The sequence below is a fragment of the Gossypium hirsutum genome, chromosome A07 (assembly GCF_007990345.1).
Source record: "Gossypium hirsutum isolate 1008001.06 chromosome A07, Gossypium_hirsutum_v2.1, whole genome shotgun sequence".
Taxonomy (NCBI): domain Eukaryota; kingdom Viridiplantae; phylum Streptophyta; class Magnoliopsida; order Malvales; family Malvaceae; genus Gossypium; species Gossypium hirsutum.
This window is the reverse complement of record NC_053430.1, coordinates 58,468,639-58,480,250: the sequence shown is the minus strand read 5'-3', so window position 1 is coordinate 58,480,250 and position 11,612 is coordinate 58,468,639. Positions and strand designations below refer to the sequence as shown.

Sequence of the window (11,612 nt, the reverse complement as noted above, 5' to 3'; positions counted from 1 at the left end):
GGGAGACAGAGAATAAGGGGTAAGGAATTACTCCAATGAAGCCGATTGATCCATCTCAGAAGCTGGATTCATCATCAAGGCTGAAGATCTCTCCTCAATTTCCCTTGAGGAGTTTTGGGTTTTCTTTATGTTTTGTATTCGTTATTCTTTTGAGATGTTTTCTTATTTAGTTATGAACTAAAACCCTTAAATACCTAAGGGGAATGAAACCTAAGACGAATCTTGTTATTATGTTTTAAATCATATGATAAATATTTAACTTGTTCTTAATTATGTGTTCTTAATTCTTGTTTTGATATCCTAGGATACTGATTCAAGACATGCTCTTATTCAGAGGAGGAATAGACCCTATCTAAGAGTACTTTTGTTATAATTAAGCGGAGTTGATTGCGCGCCTAGAAATAGGGTGACAAGATTTTTTAGGATTCGGGTGAAACCTAATAAGGGGATCCATAGATCGAGTTAATGCAACCCTAAAGTGTTAAGTAGAGAAAAGTCTTGGTTATTCAACCTAGGGATTAGACGATATTAGTCTTGAATAGGGATAATAACATAACTTAGGGATCTCTATGGAGCAAGTTGAATGAATAAATCGCCCGATTCGGAGCCAGAATAACAAGTAAAGTCTAGGTGGAGTTTTCCTTAGGTATTGTATTAAGTCAATCGATTTTTCCCAAAAGCAATTCCCCAATTCTTTTCTGCGTGAGTTCTTAGTTTAGATAATTAGTTAATTAAAACAAAACCTCTTTATTCTTAGGCTAGATAATAAAAAGACAGTCATTACTAGTACTTTTAGTTCCTTTGGGTTCGGCAATCCGGTCTTGCTAAAACTATACTACTGTTTGATAGGTACACTTGCCTACATCGCGATAATAGCTACTTCAAGAACGAGAAATTATAAATATTTAAAACTGGTCACAAAACCTCGCGATCAAGTTTTTGGCGCCGTTGCCGGGGAACTAAAATATTAGGAACACTCAATTTTTATTACTTTAGCTATTTATTTTCCTTGCAATTTAATTTAATTTAATTTAATTTTATTATTACTAATTAATTTACTTTTTCTTTCTCTTGATAGGTTTTTATAGTTTATGACTAGAGGAAACCTATCAGGACCATTACTTTTTGATGAAGAAATCGATCGGACAATTTGTAGAAACCAAAGAGAAATAAGGCGAAGCTTAAGATACACAGAGAATGAGCAAGAAGATGATGCTCAACCCCCAACCGAAGAAATGGCTGAAAACCAAGGCAATCAGCTACCTCCTGCAATTGTGGCTAATCAAAATCCTGCTCCACGTACTATGTATGACTATGCTAAACCTTCTTTAACAGGAATGAGTCAAGTATAGTTAGACATGCTATTGCTGCAAATAATTTCGAACTAAAACTTAACACAATTCAATGATACAGTAGTTTGTTCAGTTTGATGGTTTGCAGGATGAGGACCCCAACACTCACTTTGCGAATTTTCTAGAATTTTGCGACACTTTCAAAATTAATGGCGATTCTGATGATGCCATTCGCCTTCGGTTATTCCCTTTTTCACTGAGAAAAAAAGCTAAACAGTGGTTGAACTCGTTACCACGAGGGTCCATCACTACTTGGGAACAAATGACCGAAAAATTTCTACTAAAATATTTTTCACCAATTAAAACAGCTAAGTTACATAATGATATCTCTTCTTTTGTACAGATGGACTTAGAAACACTTTACGATGCATGGGAGAGACACAAGGATCTATTGCAAAGGTTCCCTCACCATGGGTTACATCTATGGCTGCAAATTCAAATGTTTTATAATGGTCTGAATCCCTCGTCAAGACAGGTGATTGACGTAGCTGCTAGAGGAACCATCAACAACAAAGCACCTGAAGAGGCTTATGAATTAATTGAAGAAATGTCACTGAATAATTATCAGTGGCAAGTCATGAGGACTAAGCCAACAAAAACAGTCGGCGTTTATAACGTCGACTCAGTTACTATGCTGTCAATTAAGGTAGAACTTCTCAATAAAAAGATTGATGGTCTACTTGGTTCTACGTAGGTACATCCAGTAATGAGGTGTGACTCAAGTGGAGGAGGTGTGCATACAAAATATCAATCCTTCAATCCTACAACCGAAGAGGAACAAGTCAACTATATGGGTAACAATAACTTCAGATCTCAAAATAATCCATACAGTAATACTTATAATGCAGGTTGGAGGAACCACCCAAAGTTCTCCTAGGGTGGTCAAGGGAATCAAAAGCCACAAAATCCTCAGGGTTTTCAACAGCCACCTTATCAACATGAAAAGAGACCGAACCTTGAGGAGATGCTCTCTAAATTCATCTCGGTGTTAGAAACCCGTTTCCAAAATACCGAAACAACACTTAAAAATCAACAAGCATCGATCCAAGGACTCGAAACTCAGATAGGCCAGCTATCCAAACTAATCTCCGAATGACCATAAGGTAGCTTGCCAAGCAATACTGAACCTAACCCAAGGGAACAGCTCAACGCCATTAGTACTAAAGATAAAGAAGGATTCGTTGAGCCTGAGCCAGAACCGAGGTAAGACACTGTGGTGAGTAAAGATAAAAGTGAGGTAAGTCATAACAAAACAGTGAATGAAGAATACAAACCTAGTATTCCATACCCTAACACGACAAGGAAAGACTGCTCAGACGAACAATTCGGTAAATTCCTTAAACTTTTGAAAAAATTACATATTAACTTACTGTTTATTGAAGCTCTGTTGCAGATGTCGAATGTAATGAAATTTTTAAAAGAGCTTTTTGTAAATAAGTGGAAGTTGGACGAAGCGTCGCATGTGGAGCTAAACGCAGTCTGCTCAGCTATTCTACAGAATAAGCTACCCCACAAATTGAAAGATCCAGGGAGTTTTACAAATCCTTGCTTAATTGGTAGTTTAGATATAAATCATGCATTAGCTGTATAAACGTCATGCCTTACAAAATGTTTAAGCAACTAGGTCTTGGGAAACCTAAACAAACTAGGATGAGCATTCAATTGATAGATAAAACTATAAGATTTCCTAGGGGTATTATTCAAGATGTACTAGTGAAAGTAGATAAGTTCATATTTCTCGTTGATTTCGTTTTTCTAGACATAGAGGAGGATAATAACACCCCTTTGATTTTAGGGAGGCCCTTTTTAGCAACTGCTAAAACAATTATTGATGTTGGCACAAGTGAGCTTACACTTCGTGTGGGAGACAAAATGATCACCCTTCAAACTCGTAATTCTGGCATCACATCGAACATTGAAGGTAATGGTCCACACCAATCTACTAAAACTGACAATATGACTTTGTAGAAATTGAGCTTCAAAGAAATTCACGAGCCATGTTCCAGAAATAATAGAGGAAACATTCATGAAGAACGAAGGCTACGGATAAAGGAGCTAGACGAATGGCGAGCACATAAATCTAGAGCACACGATAAATAGAAACTATGCCAAAACGAGCCCGATACTCTTCAAATCAACTTAAGGTTGGTATGTCGCAGATCCTCACATTGTCACTACCACACCGAATGAGGAAATCCCTCTTACGGTACTCAGTATTTTTCCATTCGGTACGGTGGAGGTGAGTCATCCTAGGTTCGGCACTTTTAAGGTAAACAACACCCGATTAAAACCTTATTTTGATGAGATTGATAGCAGGAATAAGGAGTATAAACTCCTCAAACCACCATGACCATTCACTGAAGAGGTAAGTCGGGCCTAGATTATAAATAAGCGTTTCTCAGAAAGCAACCCGAGCACTAACATTATTAATTTCTTTAATTTTTGGTATTTAATTCCTAATCTACTAATAGAGATCTTGAATACAGGTCTTTCCACAGAGACACGGCCAAGCACACAGGCTTGCTTAAAGCCGTGTGAAAACAGGGCAAAAGATTTCCCTAACATGGGCTATGATTAAATGCCACGGCTGTACGACATGGCCGTAGTCGAGCTTGCCAAGACAACACGGGCATGCGACTCACCCATGTGGAGAACCGTGGTTGAAACTGAGAAACTAGCATGGGCGTGCGACAAACCCGTGTCTAACACCCGTGGTCAAACCTGTTAAATTAACACATGTGTGGAGCTTGAACACACGGGCGTCGGAGAAGCGATCGAAGCTAGACACGGCCGTGCAACACAGCTGTGTGAACCTACACTCCCAAGAAACATGAGTGTGTACTAAACGTCAGATGCGCCCAAATTTGAAATTCGCAAATCACACGGGCTAAAATTGGGGGACACGGGCGTGGGTCATGGCCGTGTGCCTCAAAAATCTATAAATACCCTGCACTATTCACTTTCTTCCCCCTTCAAAAACCCTAACCCTAGCCGCTGCAACTCCACACAGCCCCCTGCCATGCCCGTGCGCCACCTTCAACTTCGTTTTTGACGCCCAATCTCTCTCCCTTAGCGTACCATGTCATCGTCAAGAGGAAAGAAAACCGTTGTACTTGCTTGGAAGAAGAGGAAGGGAGCGTCCTCTTCCATAGACCCAATCGCGAAAATTCGTCACCCTCTCCTACAATTTCCACGAGGGCCCCAAGAAGAGCTCTTCAAAATACTTCGAGCCCGACCTTTAGCAGCAGGCCGCTGCATCAACTGGGCTGCCGTAGAACAAGTCCAGATGGCTAATACGATTTGGGCTCTCTTAACCACCAACCCGTGGGAGCTATTCTTCGGGATTATCGAGCCGACATACCTCGAGCTCACGATGGAACTCTGCTCAACATTCCATCTTCAGACCGTAATGACAAGGTACAATGATCCAGTTTTGCCTAGGCGGATTAATCCGCCAGCTAAGCGTCCTAGAGGTTGGTGCTGCTCTAGGCCTATATACGGAGGACTTTCGAGAGGAAAATGAACTACATGCTCTCAGTCGCCACATACATTTCTGTGCCTTGAAATGCTGGCACACTTTGGCCCCTAGAACGGCCTCGTACAGTCCTAGCCGCTCCAAGACATCAGTTTTCCCACCATCCCTGGGGTACTTACACGTTATTTTAGCTCACACGATTACAGGGAGGCGAGAAAGCACTGGCGTTGTCAACACCCACGACGTCTACTTCTTATGGTGCATGTCGCAAAGGCACGTCATCGACCTTGCAATTCAGCACCAGATGAAGCGGCATTGGAAGGGGGTCATCTCCATTGGACCCTTCGTGCTAGGCTGGCGCGACACTTCGGGCTTTCAACACCTCAGCCCAAGAATCATCCCTCATCCTCATCGGCCAGATGTCTCCACAAGGTATCTCAAGCATACTTAACATGAGGATGATCGAGAGGCGTCGAGGAACCTACCCTCCCCAGTACTGTCTCGCCCAATCTACCATGGAGGAACCCTACAAGAACATTCCTGATGATGTCCCCCCACAGCACGAGGACCCACTGACTCAGCCACCACCACCCTCTCGTCCAGTTCATACGGTGGCTTCATATGCTGACATCTCTGAGCGCCTCACTCGATTCGGACATCATTGTTTTCAACGATTTGACAACATTGATGCTCTCTATAGTAGATTTGTCAGCACCTCCACATCTCATCGCTAGTTCCACCTCACGAACCATTTAGCGATGAAGATGTTTAGAAATATTTATTTATTATTTTATTTTTTAATTTTTATTCAAACTACTTTTTATTTTTAGCAGATTTTAGAATTTTATTATAAATTTTAGTTTTTCTTTTTGAGTAATTATTCTTCCTAATATCCCCTAAAAAGTTCCTAATTTTATCACAGTTATATAGGGCTCTTAAGCTCATCATCACATAGGAACTAAAACTCCACCAAGGAAGGTTCTCCACGACTGCCATGTCATGATCGACCACGACCATAGCTACCACTAGATATAATATTCTTTTGGTACAAAACTTATGGCCTAATGAACCTCTACGACCGCCAGAGTATCCTCCTCTACTCTCAAACTGATCACTCTCCAAAACTCTAGTTCGAGGAATTTATCATACAGGAAGTTTCACTTCTCTCCCTATCTTATTTCTATACTCTAATATCTATCTTTGTACATTGAGGGCAATTTACACCTTAACTGTGGGGAGTATTTATTTTATTATCAGAAAAATCCCTGAATAATCATCTTATTCTTTTGTAAAGCTCTCATATCATATGTAGGATAAATTTTAATTGTTTTATGATTTTGAATGATATATCTTGAATTAAAACATAGGGATTTATGCAATGATTATTTAAACTTTAAGACATTAGAGAATCAAGCATGATAAGTTGATTTTTAAGAATTTAAAATTATAGGTTGTTTCCCCAAGTCTAGGTATTACTTTGAATTGGATTTCACGAGTCTAAACATCAAAAACCCATAATTTTTGTGAGATTTTTGAGCCTTTTGAGCATCTATTAATTCTTTCATGCTCACTTTCATTATTTCTTTGAGTGCGTCAGTATTGAACTATTATTCTAGAACTTGCTTGATTATGCATGTCGAGACCACACTATTTGATTTGATATGTCAAAATGATTAAGGCACTTAGGGTTAACCCAGTCATGCCACGAAAAGCCTACCTCCACGATTAACCCCTAGTAAACCCCTTTGAGCCTAACAAACCATTTCTTGTATTACCCTTAATATTAACCTTTAACCCATTATTGTTGAAATCCCCTAAATTAATCCCTATTTTTATCGAGATTTGAGTTGAATGGACTGCCTAGCTATGTTTTGTTCTTAATAGTTAGTCTATATTATTTTAACTTGTTCTTAAAAAAAAGGAACTATGTATACATATCTGTACTTTCATATTCTGAGAGAAGCTCTGTTGTACGCAAGTGAAGAACAAAAATAGGGATTATTTTAGGGGATTTCAACAATAATAGGTTAAAGGTTAATATTAAGGGTAATACAAGAAATGGTTTGTTAGGCTCAACGGGGTTTACTAGGGGTTAATCGTGGAGGTAGGCTTTTCATAAAGAACTATGTATACATATCTGTACTTTCATATTCTGAGAAGAAGCTCACTTGTATTCAACTGATGACTAGTTATTTTTCTAGCTAGGTAATTTTTCAATTCAATCTCGATTCTAACCCTTTCTTTCAGCTTGTGACCATAACCCCCTAACCAAGCCTCACTACAGCAAATGCTTGAGGACAAGCAAATGCTTAAGTGTGGGGGTATTTATAAACCGTAATTTATACATATTTTTACCCCATGTTTAACGCATTTTATGGATGATTTTCCATAAGAATTGGTGAATTCGATGCTCCTAATGCTTTAATTTTATGTTTTATACTTAGAAGAGCATAGGAGAGCGAAAGGAACGAGAAACGTGCCAAAATAGAGAAAATGGGCCAAAGTACGAGATCAACATTGCCTGGACCTCCCCACATGGGCAGACTACACGGTCGTGTCAATTTGGTAGAATTGGAACACGACTCACATGGGTATAGCACATGTCTGTGCCATTCTAACTAGCTCAAACATGGCCTGAAGTAATCGTACACGGGTGTGCCCTTGCCAAGCCCAAGTTGAGTCCAATTTGGAAAAGGCTAATTTTGAGGGCCTCTAGGCATTCCAAAGTCTATAAATACACCCTAGCGAAGGAAGAAAAGGAAGACGGAGAATAGGGGGTAAGGAATTACTCCAAGGAAGCCGATTGATCCATCTCAGAAGCTGGATTCATCATCAAGGCTGAAGATCTCTCCTCAATTTCCCTTCAGGAGTTTTGGGTTTTCTTTATGTTTTGTATTCTTTATTCTTCTGAGATGTTTTATTATTTAGTTATGAACTAAAACCCCTAAATACCTAAGGGGAATAAAACCTAAGATGAATTTTGTTATTGTGTTCTGAATCGTATGATAAATATTTAACTTGTTCTTAATTATGTGTTCTTAATTCTTGTTTTGATATCCCAGGATACTGATTCAAGACATGCTCTTATTTAGAGGAGGAATAGACCCTGTCTAAGAGTACTTTTTTCATAATTAAGCGGAGTTGATTGCGAGCCTAGAAATAGGGTGACAATATTTTGCCAGATTAGGGTGAAACCTAAGAAGGGGATTCATAGATCGAGTTAATGCAACCCTAGAGTGTTAATTAGAGAAAAGTCTTGGTTATTCAATCTAGAGAGTAGTCGTTATTAGTCTTGAATAGGGATAATAACATAACTTAGGGATCTCTATGGAACAAGTTGAATGAATAAATCGTCCGATTCGGAGCCATAATAACAAGTAAAGTCTAGGTGGATTTTTCCTTAGGTATTGTCTTAAGTCAATCGATTTTTCCCAAAAACATTTCCCCAATTTTTTTCTCTATGAGTTCTTAGTTTAGATAATTAGCTAATTAAAACAAAACCTCTTTATTCTTAGGCTAGATAATAAAAAGACAGTCATTACTAGTACTTTTAGTTCCTTTGGGTTCGGCAATCCGGTCTTGCTAAAACTATACTACTGTTCGATAGGTACACTTGCCTACATCGCGATAATAGTTAGTTTAAGAACGAGTAATTATAAATATTTAAAACCTATCACGAAACCTCGCGATCAGGCCTCTTTTAATTTCTGGTTCTAAATTTGGAATTTTATATACTGTTTTAGAACACGATTTTTTTTCCAAAACAAGAACAGTTTTTCAAAATATCATGTTTCCGTAAAACTTAAACTAGGCTTCCGTAGCAAATAAAGTTTTAAAGGTAATAATGTTTTACAAGAGAATGACTTTTAATAAACCAACGGAAACTGAGGTTTTCACAAGTTTTTAAATGGCTAGAGGTTTTAAATAGTAAGAAGGGTTTTCAATGAGAACATGGTTTTCAAAAAACACTTCAATGTGACACACCAAATTTCAGCCGTAGCGTCTAGGTCGGGTTTGGGGTGTTACAGGATATGTCTCTTGAAGAATTAACGGGTTTACCACTGATCCAAGAGGTAGAGTCTGGCATTGAGTTTGTGCCGGGGAAAACTCTGATTTTGATAGCTCCGTATAGAATGGCACCGGCTGAATTAAAAGAGTTGAAAGTCCAGTTACAAGAATTGACAGATAGAGATTTCGCAAGACTGAGTTTTTCTCCCTAGGGTGTACCGGTTTTGTTTGTGAAAACGAAAGACAAAACTATGAGAATGTGCATCGATAATTGGCAACTCAATAAAGTGACAATAAAGAATAAATATCCTTTACCACGTATTGACGATCTGTTTGATCAGTTGAAAGGTGCTAAAGTGTTTTAAAAGATAGACTTGAGATTGGGTTACTATTAGTTGCGGGTTAAAAAATCTGATGTGCCAAAAACTATTTCTGAATGAGGTACTACATTATGAGTTTTTAGTTATGCCTTTTGGACTAACAAATGCAGCTGCTACTTTTATGGATTTAATGAATCGAATCTTCAATCCATATTTGGATCGATTTGTTGTCGTATTCATAGATGGCATTTTGATATATTCCCGTGATGAATCTGAGCATGCTGAACATTTTAGAATAGTGCTACAGACTTTGCGTGATAAGCAGTTGTTTGCGAAGTTTAGTAAATGTGAGTTCTAGTTGCGTGAAGTCGGTTTTTTGGGACATGTTATGTCAACATCGGGAATTAGAGTTGATCCAAGCAAGATTTCCGTAATATTAGACTAGAAGCCTTCGAGGAATGTATCTGAAGTCTGATGTTTTCTGGGACTTGCAGGTTATTACAGAAAATTCGTAAAAGGCTTTTCATTGATTGCCACTTCGTTGACGAGGCTACTTTAGAAGATGTTAAATTTGAGTGGTCGGACAAGTGCCAAAAGAGTTTTGACCAGCTAAAATCTTTATTAACCGAAGGTCCAGTGTTAGTTCAGCCAGAATCGGGTAAAGAATTCGTAATCTATAGTGATGCATCGTTGAATGGTCTGGGATGTGTTTTAATGCAGGAAGGCAAAGTCATAGCTTATGCCTCGAGACAGTTAAAGCCACATGAAAAGAATTATGCGACGCACGATCTAGAATTGTCAGCTATTGTATTTGCGTTGAATATTTGGCGCCACTGTTTGTTTGATGAAAAATGTCACATCTATTCTAATAAAAAAAGCTTAAAATATTTGATGACTCAAAAAGACCTGCATTTATGACAGCGAAGCTGGCTAGAGTTGTTAAAAGATTACGAGTTAGCGATTGACTACCATCCGGGGAAAGCCAATGTTGTATCTGATGCTTTGAGTAATAAATCTTTATTGGATCTACGTGTGATGAATACTCAGTTAGCTCTATTTGATGATGGCTCAATCGTAGCTGAGTTGAAAGCGATACCACTATTTATGCAATAGATTGATGAAGCTCAGAAAGTTGATAATGAATTGTTAGCAAAACGGGCTCAATGTGATTTGAATGCCGATTCAGAAATTTCAAATTGATGCTGATGATTGTTTGAGATTCAGAGGCCAAATTTGTGTTTTGAGAAATTCATAATTGATTCGGGTGATTTTGAATGAAGCTCATAGTAGTCGATTATCTGTTCATCCAGGAAGCACAAAAATGTATAACAATCTGAAATAACTTTATTGGTGGCCTGGTATAAAGCATGACATCTCTGAATTTGTTTCGAAATGCTTAACCTGCCAGCAAGTCAAAGCTGAACATCAGGTATCGTCTGGGTTACTACAGCCGATTATGATTCCTGAGTGGAAATAGGACAGAATCACAATGGATTTTGTTTTGGGTTTGCCTCTGTCACCGAGTAAGAAAGATGCAGTCTGGGTAGTGGTTGATAGACTGAGTAAATTGGATCATTTCATTCCAGTACGCATGGATTATTCACTTGATAAGCTTGTTGAGTTGTATATCTCCGAATTTGTGAGATTACACGGAGTACCTATTTCTATTGTTTCTAATAGAGATTCAAGGTTTGCATTGCGGTTTTGGAAGAAACTGCAAGATGCATTAGGTACGAAGCTACACTTTAGTACCGCCTTCCATCAGCAGACAGATGATCAATCCGAGCAGATTATTCAGATACTTGATGATATGTTGAGATGTTGCATTCTTGAGTTCGAAGGCACGTAGGAACAATAATTGCCATTGATTGAATTTTCCTATAATAATAGGTTTCAATTGAGTATCAAAATGGACCCTTATGAGGCTTTGTATGGTCGCAAATGTCGAACACCTTTATATTGGACTGAACTCAGTGAGAATAAGATACAAGGGGTCGATTTCATCAAAGAGACTGAACAGAAATTGAAAGTGATTCGTGATAGTCTAAAAGCAGTGTCAGATCGTCAGAAATTGTATGCATACTTGAAATAAAAAGCTATTGAGTTTCAGAATGGGGAAAAGTGTTTTTGACAGTCTCACCATGGAAGAAAGTACTCCAATTCGGTCGTAAAGGCAAATTAAGTCTGAGATTCATTGGGCCGTATGAGATTATTGAGCGTATCAAACCAGTTGCTTTCAGATTGTTGTTGCCATTTGAATTAGAAAAGATTCATAATGTATTTCATGTATCGATGCTTCGACGATATCAATCCGACCCATCGCATGTGATTTCCCCGTCTAAGATTGAAATTCGATTTGTTATGACATACGAAGAAGAACCAATCTGAATTTTAGATCGCGAAGTTAAAGAATTAAGAAATAAGAAAATCTCTTTAGTGAAAGTCTTATGCCATCGA

The 11,612-nt window shown here is 38.4% G+C and overlaps 1 non-coding gene across 1 annotated transcript; it reads right to left on the bottom strand.

Annotated features, from left to right (window-relative positions):
* Positions 1-1,663: 1,663 nt before the first annotated feature.
* Positions 1,664-1,769, bottom strand: LOC121204391 (small nucleolar RNA R71). Its single transcript, XR_005899316.1, has one exon. It is a non-coding gene; the product is annotated as a small nucleolar RNA R71 (small nucleolar RNA).
* Between the last annotated feature and the right edge of the window lie 9,843 nt (positions 1,770-11,612).